This window comes from Kogia breviceps, chromosome 8, assembly GCF_026419965.1.
Source record: "Kogia breviceps isolate mKogBre1 chromosome 8, mKogBre1 haplotype 1, whole genome shotgun sequence".
Taxonomy (NCBI): Eukaryota; Metazoa; Chordata; class Mammalia; order Artiodactyla; family Physeteridae; genus Kogia; species Kogia breviceps.
The window spans coordinates 71,549,567-71,570,856 of NC_081317.1; the positions used below are offsets into that span (position 1 = coordinate 71,549,567).

Sequence of the window (21,290 nt, forward strand, 5' to 3'; positions counted from 1 at the left end):
GTCAAGGGGGGCTGACTGACCACGCACTAAAGCCTTATCAAACCTGACATTGAATTATGGGCTACTTTAGATTAGCCAAAGTAACATCCGTCTCTGGGATGCCAAAACAGAATTTCCTGACCAGTGGTATTAAAATACAGATGTCTTACAATACGCCCAGAAACAGAAATTAGGACACAAGGTTACCTTGCATTAGTCTTTATTGGGAGGGTAGGGGTGGATAGTGAAAATGGCTAAAGGAGAAAAAAAAGCTGCAACTTGCTGAATAAGAATTATATGGTAGAGAGGTGGGGAGGCAAGATGAAAACTGCTACAAATGAGCCTGTGGCAAAGTACATAAGGACACCATTCTCAGCTCCACCCTCAGCTACCACCCTCCCACACCCTCCTCCTCTTCACAAAGATCTTGAAAGGTTCATCTACATCCAAGTTTCTTAACCTTTGCACAATGGACATCTGGTGTGGACTGTCCTGTGCACTGTAGGGTGTTTAGCAGCATCCCTGGCCTCTGCCTACTGGGTGACAGTAGCACCCACCCTCCCTGGTTCAGTTGTAACAACCAAAAATGTCCTCAGACATTGCCAAACGTGCCCTGCGGGTGGGGCAAAACTCCCGCGGAAAGAGAACTGCCGATGATCTACCCTAGGCCACCATGCAATGGGGGATAGGGGTGTAGTTTGCACACTAAACACAGGCACCAGCTAAGGCAGCACATGGGAACTAAAGTCCACCCACAGCCCACTCACCAAGTCATACACCCCCAGACTGTCTCCACCCACAGGGGGCACATATTTTCCTAATGCCCTCAAAGGCTCCACCCAGGTCAACAGAAGCACTACATCTACACAGGCTGCCTCTCCTTCCTCACTTCCCATGCACTCTTCCACCCTCTGCTCTGGGCCCAGCAGCCATCAAGCCTCTGAAACTGCTCCTGCTGCCAAATCCAGCAGATACAACTCAATTCTCACGGCTCCACAGGATCAGACACTGGTAACGATTACCTCCTTGAAATGCACCCTTGACGGCTTCCTCCAACCTTGGTGGCCATCCCTCCTTGGTCTCCTTTGCAGGCTGCCCTTTAGGGTTCAGCCCTCAGCCCTCTTCTCCCACTCGACAACGCCACCCCAACTTGGTGGTCTTATTACCTCACAGCTGCAATGACCACCCATATGGGGGAGACTCACAGAATTCAACTCACTGTGCTCTTAAATCTGCTTTAAATGCAGATTTCCAGCTGACATCTCCCTTTTGATGTCCTGCAGACCCTAGAACTCAATCTAAGCTCATCGTCCTGTAGCACAAACCTCCCAGGATTCATCTCACCCAGTAGCAGCCAGCCTTCCCAGAAAGCCGGGCACTGTGCTTCACCCCTCCCTCCCCATTCAATCAGCTCAGAGCTCCTACTCCTAAACCTCTACTCTGTCCACCTTGCTCTAGCCCCTTGGCCCCTGCCCTCACCCTGACTAAGACTTCTCCCACCTGGGTATCACTGCAGCTGCCTCAGTTCTCCCGCCATCCTCACATCCCCCAAGCCGGAGGGAATTTTCCAACCTGCACTTCTAATTGCATCATTCAACAGCTTGAAATTCTACAATGATTTCCTACCACCCTTGAGATAAAATTTCAAATTTCTTAACATGGCCTACCAGGCACTTTATGACCTTTCTCCCCATACCACTCCCCACCCCCAGCCAACTGCACCCTCCGAGTTGAAATCACAAGCTAAACTCTGATTCTGAACACAGGATGCTCTCCCTCCTCTAACTGAAGTAGTCTCTTGTCCAAATCTACCGCTTCACCTGGCTGATTCCACCTCACCCAACAGGTTTCAACTCAAACTTCTCTGACATCCCACCTCTCACTAATGTTCCCAGTTTGGTTTTTTTTGTATGTATGTATGTATGTATGTATTTATTTATTTATTTATTTATGGCTGCATTGGGTCTTCGTTGCTGCACACGGGCTTTCTCTAGCTGTGGCGAGCGGGGGCTACTCTTCGTTGCAGTGCACAGGCTTCTCATTGCGGTGGCTTCTCTTGTTGTAGAGCACGGGCTCTAGGCGCTGTGGGCTTCAGGAGTTGTGGTACATGGGCTCAGTAGTTGTGGCTCGTGGGCTCCAGAGCACAGGCTCAGAAGTTGTGGCGCACGGGCTTAGTTGCTCCACGGCATGTGGGATCTTCCCAGACCAGGGCTTGAACCCGCGTCCGCTGCATCGGCAGGCGGATTTTCAACCACTGCGCCACCAGGGAAGGCCTGTTCCCAGTTTTATGTGCCCATAATAGCCTGTAACTCCCCTATCAGAGCACTTACTCTGCTTATGTGCTTGACTGCCCAACTAAACATGCTGCTTCTCCTCTTTTCACCACCCATCAGCTTCGACCTTGCTTATTTCTCCATACAGTGTTGGCTGATCCCTCTGTTAACTGCTAATCTCAAATCTGTTATGGCTCATCATCAAAAGCAAATATAGGCAACAAAACTATAGAATATCCCTCTCTGCACCAGAAGCTATAGAGATATCAACGCATACATATAAATATATGAAATAGAACTAGTCCTCGAGAAAAATATCAAGGTGGGGAAACAGCATAACATGAAATGTTCTACTTACTAAGCAACAGGTCTACAAATGCAAATTAGTAAAAGCAGCTTGAGAAAATAGGTAGTTAGGAGATGTGAAATGGGGAAATTATCAGGATGAAGCAGAGACAGTCTGTAGCCTCCTTTTAGAAAGATTTGGACTTAGATTTTGAAGCTGGTGAGGGGCAAACTGACAGGCATAGAAATTAACTAGAGAAATGTCAAATTTTGCAACCATCAACAACTTTGTAAAATCAGTTGGATTTATCGTGTTGTAAACTGCTCCCTGCTAGTTTCCGGTGGCACTGACAGCACAACATGGACAGTCACTATTTGGTGGTATGAGAGCTGTAAGGCACAGAGATCTGTGCTGACTCTGCCTCCATAAAAGGAGCAGTGAGTCCAATTTTCTCAAATATATAATTGGATAGAAATACTAATAAATAGGTTGGGTAAAAACTAACTTCTTGTTACCTCTCAACACACTTACTTACATGACGTTTTAAAATTGGAAAATTTTCAACCTGTAACCTTAAGAGGTATCATTTATGAAGCCAGATGTCTTGCAAATATGCCTTCATTTGATTCTTATGGCCATCTTCTGAGAGGAGTAGTATCATGCCCATTTTACAAATGGGAAAATGAGGCTGTGATTGGAACAGACAGAATTTTCTTAAAATCTTACTCCTAGGCCTATGTTCTAAGCTTACTCTCAAAACAAGTACCTGAGCAAGAAATAGCTTTTTCCAAATAGCACCCAGTGGCAGAAACCCATCTGTTCCAAAGGAACCTTTACAGGTATCTATAATTAAGTCAGGAATGTTCCAACTTAAACTAGTTTCTGTCCATTTAGTTTTTAAAATAGCTCTGGCCTGAGGCAAAACATGCCTCTTAGGTACTTTTCAAACTGTTTTGTCAATCATGGAGTAAACTTTACAGAAAAGCTTTAAGTTCTCCTCTTTTCTGGAGAGCTGAGAACAACCCAGAATACTTAAGAATTTGTGCCTCTCCTTTATATGCAACTTAAAAAAAAAAAAAAAAAAAAAGGTCCTAGGCTCCTTGGACTTTGAACATGCCTCAAAAGAAGACATCTATTGAGCGGTATTACTTGCCAAACATGCTGTAACACCATCTTTCTTAAATTCAGTCACCCTAAACTGGGTGCTATTGTTACCTCCATTTTACAGATGGGAAAGCAGAGGCTGAGGTAAGTCCAAAGCTGTGTTCTTTCCACTCTGCCTACCATGCGGACTTTGCCACTATCTGCTTGTCAATGCTGCCCCCAAAAGCTCTGCTCTGAGACAAAAAAGGAGGACTACCTTAACAAAGGTAGGGGAAGAAATCAACTCAATAGGTGAGTGTTTGAGCCTACTAAGGGTAAGATGCTGTGTTGAGGGAGAAACTAAAAGGATTGGAAACCTAACAGAAGTTGTCTATGTGCAGTGTTAAAGACACAGCCAAACCAGTGAAAAACAGAAAACGATCCCTCTAAAGGTCTCTCAAGCCTCAGCACGACTGACATTTTGGGCTGAATTAATTGTCTGTAGTGAGGGCTGTCCTGTACATTGTAGGGTATTTAGTAGCATCCCTGGCCTCTACCCACTAGATTCCCCAGAATCATGAAAATCAAAAACATTCAGACACTGCCAAATGCTCACTATGCGGCAAATTCACTCACCCCAAACCCCTTGAAAACCACTGCTCTAAATGAGATAGGTGCTGAAATCCACAGACATAACTGGCTACTTGAGGGCCTTATCTGACTCAAGTGCAAGCCTTCAAAGCTCTTTTACAACATATTAAGACATGAACCAGTCAAATGCAGAATTATAATCTTAGAAGAAAAAAAAGAACCCCCCCAAATTACTCCTTCATGAAGGACATTAGCAGCACTTAAGAGACAATGTTTACATTCTCCCAGACCTGTGGTTTGCTCAAAAATTAATTTATCCCATCCATGCTTTGATCTAACAAATTATTTCCTGAGACAAGATTTAACTTGTGAGGGCCCTACAGGCTAAGCAGCTGTGAGAGGGGAAGCGGCTTCAAATTCCAGGTGGCCAGCAGAGAGGGGGCTTCCTGTCTCCCCAAGGGGACCCTGCTCAGAAACACACCCAATGCCCCAGAGGGGTCCGATTTTCCCATGGAAGATTAGAGGTTCAAACTACAATGCAGCTGAGCTTTGTCTTCAAAGAAGAAAGGGTCTTTTAGGAGGTGGGTCAATTTTATATTCCAGTACTAGTTATTTCCGTTATGAAAGGCTTTTTGTCGTTGTTTTAGTTTTAGTTCTTAATTTCACAATAAGGAAGACAGTCAAAACCCAAGTGGTCTCCTTGCTTCTATCCCTCCTTTTCCCTAAAAGAGGGAAGGAGGAAGCTTCCAGTCTTCCAAAAGCTTTTGCTCATCTCACACCTGTCCTGCTAGATGCATGCTGCCAGCCAGTAGGAACTCATGAGCCCTGAATAAAATGCTTGTTGTATTAGAAACCACATGCTTGACCTACAGAAATCCTGGCTGCAAACTAAGACAGGAGAATTAATTGTATAATGTGTTCATACCTTGCTTTGTATGGCAGGCAAAATAATGCAAGCCACCTCCAAAGATGTCCAAGTCCTCATTTCCAAACCTATGACTACGTTACATTACATGGCAAAAAGGACTTTGAAGGTGCGATTATAGTTAAGGACCTTTGAGGTGAGATCTCTCTGGGTTATCCAGATGGGTCCAATGTAATCATGAGTCCCTGAAAGCCAAGAGCCTTTTCCGGCTGTGGTCAGAGAGAGACAGGACAGACAGGACGATAGAAGTAGCAGCAGGAAAAATGCAAAGCATTAAAGAGACGCAATTCACTGATGGTGGCTATGAAGACGGAGGAGGGGGTCATGAGCCAAGGAACGTAGGTGTGGCCTCCACGAGCTGGAAAAAACAGATTCTCTCCCAGAACCAGCCCTACCCACCCCATGATTTGATTCCAATGAGACCTACGTTGACCTTGTGACCTACAGAACTGTAAGATAATACATTTGTGTTGTTTTAAGCATTAAATGTGTGGATTTTGTTACAGCAGGGATAGAAAACTAATACAGACTTTGGTACCTGGAAGTGGGGTGCTGCTATAACAGATTCCAAGAAATATGGAAGTGGCTTTAGAATTTGGCAGTGAGTGGAGCTGGAAGACTTCTGAGGAGGATGGTAGAAAAAGTCTATATTGTCTTGGACAGACCTGTTCATAGACATATGGATGTTAGGGATTGCTAGGGAGGACTCAGGAGAAAGTGAAGAACATGGTAGAGAAAACATAAATTGCCTTAGAGACTACACCTAAATGGTCAAGAGCAGAGGAAATCACAAACACTACCATTCTACCACACTGCCTACTGTGAGCTCAGAAAGTAAAACCCCAGATGGGGGAAGGCCCCTGACCAACTGGGGACACCTCTGCTACACAGCAGCCTCACTGTACAGGCTGCCTCACTTGGCAGTGAGCAAAGGGGCTGTCCTTGGAACGCTGCTTCATCCCAGCCGTGTGACCCAGGGCAAACCACCTCTCTGACCTGCACGCAGAGATGATGTTATCAGTAGCACCCATCTCACAGGACTATTCTGGGGATGAAATGAGGTCATGCACAGAAAGTCTTCAGTGTGGTACTGAGTACAGGGTAGGCACTCAAAAGTGTGAGCTATTTTTTTGACCCAGTCTAGAGGGAAAAATAAGTGGACAGGAATATATATATCCTTCCTTTCTCCCCCAAGAAAGTCTTCCCTAGGGAAGACTTAGGGCCTAAGCATAAAAGAAGAAAACAGAAGCAAACTTGGATGTTCAGGAAGCCAGCACTCTGTAAATCAAAGGCAAGGTTTGGGACTCAATGGGGCTATTCCAAAAGGCAAGAGACAGATAGACTGGGGGCTGGGGAAGCTGCCCAAGGCAGCAGAGAAAGACAAAAAGGAGGTTGAGTTGTTCCTCTGGGTGACTCTATTACTGGAAACTTGCCAGCTGCAGTTTGAGAACTCTGGGCAGAGATACTGTGCCACCGCCGGTGCCAACTTGGACAGGAAGTGATGCGGCTGGGTCCCACGGTCAAGAAGCCAGCAGGAGGGGGTGAAGGGGGTACCCGCAAAGAAAGACACCATTTTTAATTCTCCAGCCTGGCCTCCTACCTCAGCTTCCCCTCTCCCCTGCCTCTACCCATCACCATCCATGGAATTATAAAACACAACAAAAATTAAAAGACCACAATTATTCATATATGGGTAAGAGAGCAAAATTTTACAGAAACTCAAAGAATTTTCTACTTAAGAAAGTTTTCTTTCTTTTCCTATTGCAAAATTTTTTTAGTTTTGGAGCTTTCATAAGGTTTCTGGGATAAGACATCACCGGGAAGTAAAAAACACTAAAAGCATCTGAATATCCTTTCTGTCTCTGTACCCTTGACGGTAAATTATGGTAGTTCATTCCCCAAGATTAACAGTCAATAGTTAAATGTCAGCCAGCAGGCTACTGCATGTAACTAAGAGGGGAAAAAAATCACCTTAGGAACGATTACGATAAAACCAAGTGGCAAAGAATTAAATCATTCTCCACTAGTATGTTTATAAGATATATACTTCTGCCAACACAGCATTTTCTGCTTAACAGCAGCATTTCCTCCTTTCTTTAAGAAAATCTGGTGCCTGCAGAAAAGAATCACATCTTACATTACTTTGTTGACAGTAAAATCCACAGCTTCCCTGGCAATGTGATTAAGGCACACATTTTTTTTGTGAGCAAAGCACATGTACCCACTGAACACAATAATGCTTTCAAAAAAGAACAAGTTTCAAAAGTTCTTCCAACAAGCCCATTGTTTTTGGATTTACAAGCTGGAAAAATGTACATTTCTGAATTCCATTTTCTGAATTTCCACAAGCTGGGTAGGTCTAAAGGCTCATTCTTCATACTCCCACTACTATTATTCATGTCCTTTCCCAGTAAACCCAGATAGGCAGTTATCAAGGCAGATGTATTATTTGGGTGCATAGGACAACAGAGCTGGATCTTATTCCTGCCCACCCCTTTTTCTGCTCCCCATGCTGCAAACCTCTCCTAACCCTTGTGGATAAAAAAGAGTGGTAAGAGGAGTGGGTGGCATATTCTTCTCCTTAACTGAACCCATATCTGTAGACTCTGGGATTGTCAGCTAGTCAATCTCCAGATCCTCCTAAAAGGATGATGTGAGCGCCTAGTGATTTTGTTTTGCTTTTCATAAAGCTGGAGAAGGGAGGTATGGCTTGGAGACAGTTAGATAATGAACTTAGCTACTGAAAACAAATTCCAGACTACTTTTTGAAGAGGAAAACAACATAATGGGTGGGAACTGTCTCAAGTTCACATGACCTTTGCAACTGCCTCACTCACTCTAGAAATGCCACCCCAGTTTTGATGGACAGTGCCAAAAACCAACCAGTTATCCCTGACTTCTTAGAAGGCAGTGTTCGCCTTCAACCAGGATAGTCTAGAAATCCAAACATGATCTAGGAAAAACTATTTGGGATTCAAATAAGTCAAAAAATTCAGACTGGAAGATAGTAAGTATTTTGAAGGATAAAAATATATATGTCTGTATACAACTTTCCATTTTATATGCCTCTGGAGATTTCATATACCACTTCAAATACATTATGCATTATTTCATCTGTTCCTTACAAAGAACCGAGTAACAAACTGTTTCTGTGTTTGTTCATTCTTCAGATGAAGAAACTGAGGCTTAGCAAGGTTGAACACGCCCGAAGTCAAAAATCAGCAGACCTAAATAAACTCTGATCCCAAATTCATGCCCTCAACCCAGGATTAACTAATCTTTGATATACAGTGACTAGCCCCAGGTTCTAAAAACAGCTATGACTCCTCCAAATTGCCCTGCGGGGATCATCAAATTTTACTGACAACATTAATGATTATCTCCTTTTTTCAACCATCTTTGTACCTACATTATGAAAACCTTACACACCCACCTTTGCCTCTGACTGGCAATAAGTCACAGCATCTCCTTGGCACTGGCTTCAAAGCAATGCAAATATTCAAAAAGTGCCTTCCTCTTCAAAGAGTCACCATCACTGCAGGACAAAATCCAATTCCAAAACTGTTCTGACCAGCAACTACATGGTGCCAGATGCACCATCATCTTCAGAAAGTTACCTACGGTCTCTGATCACAGCTACCTCCCTGCTCCCTCCTGCAGCGGTGTACACAATGTTTATTATACCACAATGGCCAGTTTTGTTTTCTGGCCAAGAGAGAAGAGGGCTTCCCTGGTGGCACAGTGGTTGAGAGTCCACCCGCCGAGGCAGGGGACGCGGGTTCGTGCCCCGGTCCGGGAAGATCCCACATGCCGCGGAGCGGCTGGGCCCGTGAGCCTGCGCGTCCAGAGCCTGTGCTCCGCAACAGGAGAGGCCACAACAGTGAGAGGCCCGAGTACCGAGAGGAAAAAAAAAAAAAGAGAGAGAGAGAAGATATACACAGTCGACTGAGATGCTACTGTTGGTAAGGAAATCTTTGATCTACTCTAGAAATCTGGAAGTGCATTTCTTCATAATAAACTCAGGCAGTTTTACCCACTTCCAAGATGTTCCAAAACCAGTGATTAAGACTGGATTTGGAACATCTTAATGTTCCAAACATTAAGACATTTTACATTTTAATCCCAGGTTTAACCAGCAAATAGTATGCTAAAGCAAAGGAACTTGGTGAAGACTTTCAAATAAGGAATGTTTAGCTTCTGAGTATCAGCTATGTATCTAAACATAAAAATGAAACAATTGGAAATCAGTAAAGTATCTGTCAGGGAGGAGAAGGAGGGGGAAATGAGGAGTTAGTGTTTAGTGGGTACAGAGTTTCTGTTTGGGAAGATGAAAATGTTCTGGAGACAGATGCTGGAGGTGGCTGCACAGCAATGTAAATATACTTAATACCACTGGATTGTACACTTAAATACAGTAAAAACAAAAAACAAACAAGAAAACTTATCTACCATTTAAGTGAATGCTTCTTTTTTGAAACCTCTCACTTACGAAGGGAAATGAGGCCACAGCACCTTTTAAAACAAACCCCTGAAAGACCCTGGGCCCATTCTAGGCATTACAGGGAAGACTTTAAACACAAGTTTTAGTTCCAGAGTTCCTAAAGAAAGATGAATACTCTCAAATTACTTTCCAATCTATATATGCTGTAATGTCTAAATGGAGCCAAAGTTTCCTCAGAGTCCTCTGAGGAAAGGACTAACCACAGGGGCTCAGAACAGCCCACCATCATTTTACAGTCTTGTTATAGACTGAACGTTTGTGTCCCCTCCAAATTCGTATGTTGAAGCCCCACTCTCCAATGTGATTGCATCTGGAGGTGGGACCTTTGGGAGGTAATTAGGTTTAGATGCAGTCATGTGGGGGGAACACCCATGATGGGATTAGTGTCCCTGTAAGAAGAGGAAGAGGCCAGAGCCCTTCCTCTCTCCAAACGTGAGGACACAGCAAGAAGGCAGCCTTCCACAAGCCAGGAAGTGGGCTCTCACCAGCATCCAACCATGAGGCACCTTGCTTGGATTCCCCAGCTTCCAGACCTGTGAGCAATACCTGTTGCTTAAGTCACCCGATCTGTAGTATTTTGTTACAACAGCCTGAGCTAAAGACAAGTCTACTCCCTAATATATCTGTGCTTCCTTAATTTTTTGTTTGTTTGTTTGTTTGTTTGTTTGTGGTGCACGGGCCTCTCACTGTTGTGGCCTCTCCCGTTGCGGAGCACAGGCTCCGGACGCGCAGGCACAGCGGCCGTGGCTCACGGGCCCAGCCGCTCCGTGGCATGTGGGATCTTCCCGGACCGGGGCACGAACCCGTGTCTACTGCATCGGCAGGCGGATTCTCAATCACTGCGCCACCAGGGAAGCCCTTCCTAAATGTTTTAAACTCATTAAAACAGTTTCTGAAATGCCTCACTCATGAGCATGGTTTCGGGGCACCACAGCTCAGGCAGCCACCTAGACAAGTTCTTTTCTTTCTCGTTGTCACAATATTAATATGCTAACAGTCTGGCGCTCTCTCTCTCTCTCACACACACTCACACACACACACGTACGTACACACACACACACACACACACACACACACACACACACACACACACACAGAAGTGGCAACTGTTTTTTCCACTTTATGGGCTATTTCGGAGTTACACTGAGGAGAGATGCCAAAAAGCTGTCATGGTTCGGAATGAAATGGTCTCCGGTTCACTGAGTCTCTTTTTCATCTCAGATGAACAAAGGCTTTTCACTGAAGGAAAATCACCAATGCTGCTTGCACTCCAGTTGACTACTGATGCTGTATTTTCATCACCTGAGAATGAACTAAGAGTTGCATCTCAAATGACTTGGAGCTCCTACAATAAAGTCTCTTCAACTCTCAAAGAATTTTGCTGTGCAATTGCTGACTGATGTAATCATTTTCCCCCCTTCCCTCAAGGCTAAATGTTCTGATGTGTAAGCCAATCTTCATGCCAAAGGTACGACTCACCCTCCTTTGGGCACCTTGTTTTCCACCATTGGAAAAAAGAAAGCAAGCCTTGAGTTAGAAAACTATGACCTTTACCTACGGTGGTGTACTTCTTTTGCATTATATAAAATTCTGATTGGTTACCTTTAAAATTTACATAATTCATTTTTAAGTGTCAGTGCAAAATTGATGATTAATATCAACAAAAAAATAAAAACCTAATTTCCCTACTACAAAAATGTTGGAAAACTCTTAACAATTAGAATAGGGTTACAATTAAAGTATGAATAGCTCAGCAGATCAACAGAACAGAAATGAACACAAAAACATATGGGATTTAGTATACGATAAAGGTGGCATTTCCAATCAAAAGAGAAAAAGAAAAATGAATTATTAATAAATGGTTGGGAAAACCAGCAGCCATCTGAAAAAAGGAAACTGAGATCCCTACTTCCTGAAACAAATTTAAGATGGATTAATAATTTAATTATAAAAATGGAAACCACAAAAGTACCAGAAGAAAACCTGGTCAATTAAAAATATATATTTTAGGGTAGAGAAGATCTTTTTCCCTTTATGGATTTCAATGCAAAGGCCTTAAAAGAAGCAGTTGGTAAATTTACCTACATGGAGAAATGCAACATAAGCCAAGTAAAAAAATGCATAATAAAGTGGGAACAACTCCAATTCTTATCAATGATAAGGGACCTATTTCATTTATATATAAAGTGACACAACTTGAAAACTAATAGCCCAATAGCAAAAGATACAATAGTTCTTAGAAAGGTAAATATTGTACAACTGGCTCTTACAGACTCATGAAAAGATATTAAACCTCCTAAGACAAATGGAAATTAAAACCAGGAGATCCTTTTGTCACTTATCAGATTGCCAAAGATTAAGAAGTTTCATAACATACCATGTTGGCAAGGATGCAGACAAATGTACTTTCATACCTTGCTGGTGACAATTATATATATTAGCACAGCTTTTATGGAAGACATTTGGGGCAGTATCTACTACAAGTACAAATGAATACATATCCTTTCACTTGGTAATTCCATATTTAGAATTTTGTCACATGTGAGCAAAATGTTTGTACAAAAATTATCCCTTGCACCATTGTTGCAAACAGCAAAATCAATAGGAAATATAATAGACTGAACAAAACATGGGAGTATCTGTAAAAAGAAATACTATGCTGTTGTGTTTAAAATTACAAAAATATAGGAGAAACTGTACCTACATGGAGGAATCTTGAGACATGATTACATGAAAAAGCAAGGTGCATAACAAAATGTAAAGTATGTTATAATTTGTGATTTTAAAGGGGGGAAGAATATGAGAATATACCCACATTCCCTTTTTATACAAAAACAGTATTTCTGGAAGGAAGGGCACTGATTGCCTCTGAGGAGGGAATGTGGTGGCCAGTGGCAGGAATTGAGAGGCTTTTTATTTTGCTCTTTTATATTTTTTAAATTCAAGCCATGTATTATTCATTTGAAAATAGCTTTTTAAAAATTTCATATATATATATTATTTTTTTATTGCAGTATAATTGCATTGTACAGTTTCTGCTGTACAATGAAGTGAATGAGCTATATGTATACCGATATCCCCTCCCTCTTGGACCTCCTTCCCATCCCCCACCATCCCACCCATCTAGCATGTCACAGAGCACCAAGATGAGCTTCCTGTGCTTTCCAGCTTGTTCCCACTAGCTATCTGTTTTACGCATAGTAATGTATATGTGTCCATCCTACAATGAGGTATCACCTCACACCCGTCAGAATGGCCATCATCAAAAAATCTACAAACAATAAATGCTGGAGAGGATGTGGAGAAAAGGGAACCCTCTTGCACTGTTGGTGGGAATGTAAATTGATACAGCCACTATGGAGAACAATACGGAGGTTCCTTAAAAACTAAAAATAGAATTACCATATGACCCAGCAATCCCACTACTGGGCATATACCCTGAGAAAACCATAATTCAAAATGAAAATTACTTTTTAATGCAGTAAAAGGGTTGTGAGTAAAGCTGAAGAATTCAACCCAAAACTGAAAAAAAGAGACAAAGACCTAGAAAGGAAACGGTAAGAAAATCAGAGGATTGCTCCAGAAGAATCAACATTTGAAAACAAGGATTCAATCAAGAGAAAAGTAAGTTACCAAAGATAATTCAAGAAATTTTCCAGTAAGTGAAAAATGTTACGTTTCTAGACTGGGAAGGCCAGGCCACTCTGTGTCCTGAAAAATCAATGAAAATAGATCAGTTAAACTACTTGGGACAAATAAAAGATACTAAAAGCTTTCAAAGAGAAGAACGGGGGAAAGTTCCAGCTTTCATAAAAGGCTGGAATTTTAGGAAGCAATATTTTCAAAGTTCTGAAGAAAAAGAATTTCCAACCTAGAACTGTGTGTTTAGCTAAACTATAGAGAGTATCGCAGTGGGGGGCTGGGGTACAACTTAGACACACCAAACCTCAAGAAAATGTATCTCCCGTGCACCCTTTCTCAGAAGCTGCTGGCTAATGCCCTCCACCGAGATAAGCGATCAAGAGAGACCACAAGGAAAGGAAACACCATGGGATCCAGGAAAGAGAAATGAAGGGCATCTTGGGGGTGACGGGCACACTTTCATAAGGGATGCCTTCAGGAGGAAAGGATCAAACGGCAACCCTGAGGTTTTTAAACATAAAGAGAGGAAGGTTAGGCTTCTATTTGGGGTGAATCCGTAACAGGTGCATAAAGCTAAAAAACACAATTCTTAACTCTTGGTAAGAAAAAGGTGTATGAGGAAGGAAATGTCATTTAAATTACACATCTCAGCTATGAATGATTTTCACAGTCACTATAATCTAAATGTTATATATTAATCAAATTTTAAACAACTATATTTACATTAGGAGGATTTTAGAAAAGAGTGTATGGGAGAAGTTATAAGTTTTATAGTCTCATCTTCCACAGTATGAAGACAGGAAATAATATCCAAAGTCTGATTTCTAAAAAAAATCAAGAAATGACAGAACAAGCATATTTTTCTCAAAATACTGCCATTTTCACAGTCTAAGCCAATCAGATATTAGCATTTTCTTATGGCTCAACAACATTAGAAGGAAAAAAAAATTTCTAAGTCATTTCCTTTAAGGGAAAGGAATCAGGGAGAGGAAAGTAGTGCAGAGAGGTACTATTTTCATTTACAGGCCTTACAGAACAATTTGACTTTTTAAAGTATACAAACACATACATACAACATGTTAACATTTTTCATAGAGCCGATATTCAAGGTTTTTTACACATGAGAATCAATGATGGGCTAATCTCCCAATACTGCCAATACAATAAAATCCATATTTCAAATACCATCTAAGAACAGCCTATGGTTTTTAAGTGACTGGTGCTGGTACTGCCCACTAACTCCTACCTGAGGGTTGGGGACACAGGCATCATCTGGCTGACCCATTCATTAGGAGAAGCGCCTCAGACACAATGCCAGGATGGCCAAAGTCCTCGAAGGTTCGGGATCTGTCAGGCTTTCTCATTAAAATTAGAATTCCCAGTACTGTTGTGTTTTCCAGGACCTCATTCTCATGAGAGGTGAAGTTAGGGATTTGTGTGGGTTTCGATGCAGAACTTGATAAAAAGCAACTTGAATAGGAAACTGAGTTGATCTGTAGAACCAACAGCTTTGGGTAACCAGATTTTTAAAACAAACTGAAACTACTGATCCTCTGGGTGACAAATTCAATTGGTTAAAAAAAAAAAAAAAACTAGTTGCACAGTTACTAAGCAGCCACTGCGAAATCCCCATTTCCAGTTCTAATGCATAAGCAGCAGCCCCGGGAGCAGGGAAGTTGGCACAAGCCTTTGAGGCTTACTCTCCTAGGTCAGAGTGCTGACTAACATCACCATACGCCTGCTTAAATAAAAGTACACCACTTATTAGAATCATTAACTCAAATTTTGCCAACTCATAAATAATGAAATTCCGCAGATTTTTCTAAGCACCTTTGTGAAAGAACTTGCCCAAACTGAAAAGAGTTTTCTCCAAAAACTTTCAAGCAAAACTTTAGTTCCAGGAAGACATTTAGGCCTGTGGCTTTGGATACCCCCTAAAAGCACTCCCATTTGAAAAGCATGCACTAGGACATCAGTTATGTGTCCAGACTGAACAGCCTCCCGTTAATTTAACCCTTTCTGGTTTTAGCCAACAGTTCCTTTTATTGAACTGTGGCAAGAAATTTTTCAAAGCCCATTCTATTAGAAATTAAGGTCCTTGGGTTTAAGAAGCAAGAATTTGGAACTGACTAGCCTAAGAGGTAGACAATAGTATCAATAGTTTACAAGTATTAATGTACTTGTAATTCAAATAAAAGCCTACAGAGAGATGGCATATCCAAAGTTGCTGTTTCAGAACACTGATCAAACTAGTAAGTGGCATACTACCTGAAACAATGGTGCTGACCTAGCCAAAAGTTCAAAAGAAAACCAGCTATAAGCTAAGACAAGTCTCTTGGACAAACTGACTTCTCCTTTGTAGAGTACATATGAATTCTTATACACCACTCACTCCTAAAGGTTACTTGAAGGGTCTAACAATAAACGGCATAGTTCTTGTCCAAAAACAAACAAGAAGAACTACAGAGCAACTTTTCAGCAAATGAAGGCTGGGGAGACAGGAAAGAAGGGGAATGACTGTTATTATCTTACCTACATACTGAAACACAGAATCACTATCAAAGCTGAGCATGAAACTTTGTTCCTGGCATCCTGGTTGCCAAAGCATACAAGGAAATACGAAGAGATACACAACTTTCATGACTGAGGAAAAAGAAGTCCCAGTTTATCAGGGAAATACTGTAAATGTTTTTTTTTAATAAATTTATTTTATTCATTTATTTTGGGCTGTGTTAGGTCTTTGTTGCCACGCACGGGCTTTCTCTAGTTGCAGCATGTGGGGGCTACTCTTCGTTGCTGTGCACGTGCTTCTCATTGCGGTGGCTTCTCTTGTCGTGGAGCACAGGCTCTAGGAGTGAGGGCTTCAGCAGTTGTGGCATGCAGGCTCAGTAGCTGTGGTACACGAGCTTAGTTGCTCTGTGGCACGTGGGATCTTCCTGGACCAGGGATCAAACTCGTGTCCCCTGCACTGGCAAGTGGATTCTTAACCACTGCACCACCAGGAAGTCCCTGTAAATGTTTTTCTAACAGTTAACTGAAACATACACTTCCTCCTATGAGGGATTCTGAATGGCACAGCAAATACTCATCAGTAGTTTATTCAACAACAAAGATCTATTAAATGCCTTCTACTTTTCCAGGCTCTGTTCTAGATGCTTGATATACATCAGCCAACAAACCAGATAAAGGTCCCTGCCCTGGAGAAGCCCATACTCTACTGGAGCAGATGGACAATAATCATAGTACGTAAATTACATGTTATTATGTTATGGGGAAAAGAAACGGAAGTGCTGGGCAAGGGAGATCAGGAGAAAGCAGATTATAATATTGGAGAGACAGTTGAGCAAGGACACAGCATGAACAAGCATAGAGATAAGAAGAGCAGTCCGTGCAAAGACCCTGAGAGGAAGCACACAGGCACGTTTGAGGAATAACAAGGGGCCAGTGCTGCCAAGCACGGGAGCAGGGCAAGCACAGGAGAGGACATTAGAGAGTTAACAAGGGACCAACCAGGTGAAGAAAGCCATGGGGTTCACTGTAAAAACTTCTCCTCTTATATAAACAGGAAGTGAAGAGAGGGTTTGAGCAGAGAAGTGTCACATCTGACTTTTGTTTTTAAAGGACCACTGGTGAGAAGTGACAGTAAGGGCAGAAGCAGGAAGACCAGTTATGAGGCTACAGCAATAATCCAAGTGTGGGAGGGTTGGGGGAAAGGAGGAAGAGGTAACAGATTCTGGATATTTTCCTTTTTCTTTCTTTTTTTTTTTTTTTTTTTTTGTGGTACGGGGGCCTCTCACTGTTGTGGCCTCTCCTGTTGCGGAGCACAGGCTCCGGACGCGCAGGCTCAGCGGCCGCAGCTCACAGGCCCAGCCGCTCTGCGGCATGTGGGATCTTCCCGGACCAGGGCACGAACCCGTGTCCCCTGCATCGGCAGGCGGATTCTCAACCACTGCGCCACCAGGGAAGCCCTCTGGATATTTTTCTAAGGTAGGGTCAACAGGATTTGCTAATGGATTCGAGGTGGAGTGTGAGAGAAAGGAGAGTGGAGACAGCCACAGTTTGGGGGTTCTGCCATCTATCAAGAGAAGGAAACATGCATTTATGATAAAAATCCTCCAGTAAGTAGGCATAGAGGGAACTTAACATAATAAAGGCCATATATGACAAACCCACAGCCAACATCCTTCTCAATGGTGAAAAACTGAAACCATTTCCTCTAAGATCAGGAAAAAGACAAGGTTGTCCACTCTCACCACTATTATTCAACAAAGTTTTGGAAGTTTTAGCCACAGCAATCAGAGAAGAAAAAGAAATAAAAGGAATCCAAATTGGAAGAGAAGAAGTAAAACTGTCACTGTTCGCCGATGACATACTATACATAGAGAATCCTAAAGATGCTACCAGAAAACTACTAGAGCTAATCAATGAATTTGGTAAAGTAGCAGGATAGAAAACTAATGCATAGAAGTCTCTTACATTCCTATACATTAATGATGAAAAATCTGAAAGAGAAATTAAGGAAACACTCCCATTTACCATTGCAACAAAAAGAATAAAATACCTAGATAAACCTACCTAAGGAGACAAAAGACCTGTATGCAGAAAACTATAAGACACTGATGAAAGAAATTAAAGATGATACAAACAGATAAAGAGATATACCATGTTCTTGGACTGGAAGAACCAACACTGTGAAAATGACTAAACTACCCAAAGCAATCTACAGATTCAATGCAATCCCTATCAAACTACCAATGGCATTTTTCACAGAACTAGAACAAAAAATTTCACAATTTGTATGGAAACACAAAAGACCCCGAATAGCCAAAGCAATCTTGAGAAAGAAAAAGAAAAACAGAGCTGGAGGAATCAGGCCCCTGGACTTCAGACTATACTACAAAGCTACAATAAAGACAGTATGGCACTAGCACAAAAACAGAAATATAGATCAATGGAACAGGACAGAAAGCCCAAAGATAAACCCACGCACATATGGTCACCTTATTTTTGATAAAGGAGGCAAGAATATACAATGGAGAAAAGAGAGCCTCTTCAATAAGTGGTGCTGGGAAAACTGGACAGCTACATGTAAAAGAATGAAATTAGAACACTCCCTAACACCATACACAAAAATAAACTCAAAATGGATTAAAGACCTAAATGTAAGGCCAGACACTATGAAACTCACAGAGGAAAACACAGACAGAACACTCTATGACATAAATCACAGCAAGATCCTTTTTGACCCACCTTCTAAAGTAATGGAAATAAAAACGAAAATAAACAATGGGGACTTAATGAAACTGAAAAGCTTTTGCACAGCAAAGGAAACCAAAAACAAGACGAAAAGACAACCCTCAGAATGGGAGAAATATGTGCAAACAAAGCAACTGACAAAGGCTTAATCTCCAAAATATACAAGCAGCTCATGCAGCTCAATATCAAAAAAACAAACAACCCAATCCAAAAATGGGCAGGAGACCTAAACAGACATTTCTCCAGAGAAGATATACAGATGGCCAACAAACACATGAAAGGATGCTCAACATCACTAATCATTAGAGAAGCGCAAATCAAAACTACAATGAGGTATCACCTCACACCAGTCAGAATGGCCATCATCAAAAAATCTACAAACAATAAATGCTGGAGAGGGTGTGGAGAAAAGGGAACCCCCCCCTTGCACTGTTGGTGAGAATGTAAATTAATACAGCACTATGGAGAACAGTATGGAGATTCTTTAAAAAACTAAAAACAGAACTACCATATGACCCAGCAATCCCACTACTGGGCATATACCCTGAGAAAACCATAATTCAAAAAGAGTCATGTACCACAGTGTTCACTGAAGCTCTATTTACAATAGCCAGGACATGGAAGCAACCTAAGTGTCCATCGACAGATGAATGGATAAAGAAGATGCAGCACATACATACAATGGAATATTACTCAGCCATAAAAAGAAACAAAATTGAGTTATTTGTAGTGAGGTGGATGGACCTAGAGTCTGTCATACGGAGTGAAGTAAGTCAGAAAGAGGAAAACAAATACTGTATGCTAACACATATATATGAAATCTAAAAAAAAAAAAAAAAAATGGTCGTGAAGAACTTAGGGGCAGGACAAGAATAAAGACAGAGACGTTGAGAATGGACTTGAGAACATGGGGAGGGGGGAAGGGTAAGCTGGGACGAAGTGAGAGAGTGGCATGGACATATATACACTACCAAATGTAAAACAGACAGCTAGTAGGAAGCAGCCACATAGCACAGGGAGATCAACTTGGTGCTTTGTGACCACCTACAGAGGTGGGATGGGGGGGTGGGACAGGGAGGGTGGGAGGGAAACGCAAGAGGGAGGAGATATGGGGATATATGTATACGTATAGCTGATTCACTTTGTTATAAAGCAGAAACGAACACACCATGGTAAAGCAATTATACTCCTGGTATAATGTCCCCTGCATTGGCAGGTGGATTCTTAACCACTGCACCACCAGGGAAGCCCCTCCCATGGGTTTTCTTAAACTCTTTACTGTCCCTCAACAATGTAAGCTGAAGACATCATACATCTAATTCATTAAAAGAAATTAGAAGTTAAAGAAAGTACAACATTCCAAGTACCCAATATTCTGATGGAAATGGTGTGTAAGATCCTTTAGAATTTCATGAATGAGCACTATTTCTCTGTTTTCATTAACAGCTGGGACAGGCAAGTGCTCAGGAAGAACCCAGATTGCAACATTCAATGTCACCAATCAAGGGTCCCACTTGCAGATCAAATCTCAGCATTCTCATAAAAACTACAGAAACTATCCAAGACTCCTGCCTAAACAGGTGACCCCCAACTTTATACAAAGGGTGTGAGGGTAAACATGTAAGAATGACCAAGCTCCCCCCACCCTGAAAGATTTCTGAATCTCTCCACAATGTAGATGGTGAATAACCAATCAAGGCACTAAAGTTCTATATCTCTCCATAAGTATAATTATAATCTGCCATCTTTCTTTAAAGGATTCTGATTCTGTATTTTTTAAATGATAAGACAGAAATTTCCCAGTAAGAATATTAGCAAAAGCTCAGAAATTTCACTTGTGAAAGAAAAATACCAGGAAATATTTACTAGGCCCTAATAAATTTTACTTTTGCCAAAAGGCCCCATCTCTACCCTTTTCTTGACAGTACCATCTGCCTTTAATTGACTGCCAAGACCATATTAATTCAGACAATTAAACAAAAGACAATGACCAATAAGATAGCAGTAACACATGGAAAATCAAGAAATTAAAGTCCAGAGAGTAAGAAGAGTCATTTCTTGATTAAAATACAGATCTAGACCCTTGAAAAACCATGAGTGGAAAGTTACCAAATTGTGGGTACAGCTCTGCAGCTCATAAAAGATTCATCAGTCCTGTACAAAAATTAGACACTGCTTCCGTATGTAGGCAGATTTCTGAAGCATTAGCATTTTCAAAATAAACCCTGAAATACAGATTTAATCAATTCCGAAAGCTATTTCTGAATCAGCATACAGGCCATTCAACTTCTCTGAATTAAATAGTTTTCCACTATGGTAGATTATGTTGTTGTTTCGATTATTTGCCGCCCTCCCCATAAGAGGATTTTACCTCATATACCATGTGACTTATAGAGTCTCCAGATGGAAGTATTAATTATATTTTCCTACCCTTTTGTTAGTAGGCTTAGCCATGTGACTTGCTTCAACAAACTGGATGTGAGTGGAAGTATCATATAAGCAGAAGCAGTAATGGCCATGAATGGATTGGTCATTTCCTTTCGTACCCTCATGAGATTCTGTCCCAGACTGGGTGGCTCATTCAGCCTGGATCTAGAGCAAAGACGACCCTTAGAGCAGAGCCACAGCTGTCATGGAATGTGAACAAAAAATTAAAATATGTTGTTTTAGTCCAGTGAGCATCATCTAGTCTAAGCTGAGAAATGAAGCCAACCGTTTTGTTTCAAAAAATGTTTCAATGCTCAATGGAATGAT

At 41.6% G+C, this 21,290-nt stretch overlaps 1 protein-coding gene across 9 annotated transcripts in view; it reads right to left on the reverse strand.

The window, feature by feature from the left end:
• Positions 1-21,290, reverse strand: part of KANK1 (KN motif and ankyrin repeat domains 1) — a 192,046-nt gene that overhangs the window by 155,326 nt on the left and 15,430 nt on the right. The window lies entirely within an intron of this gene.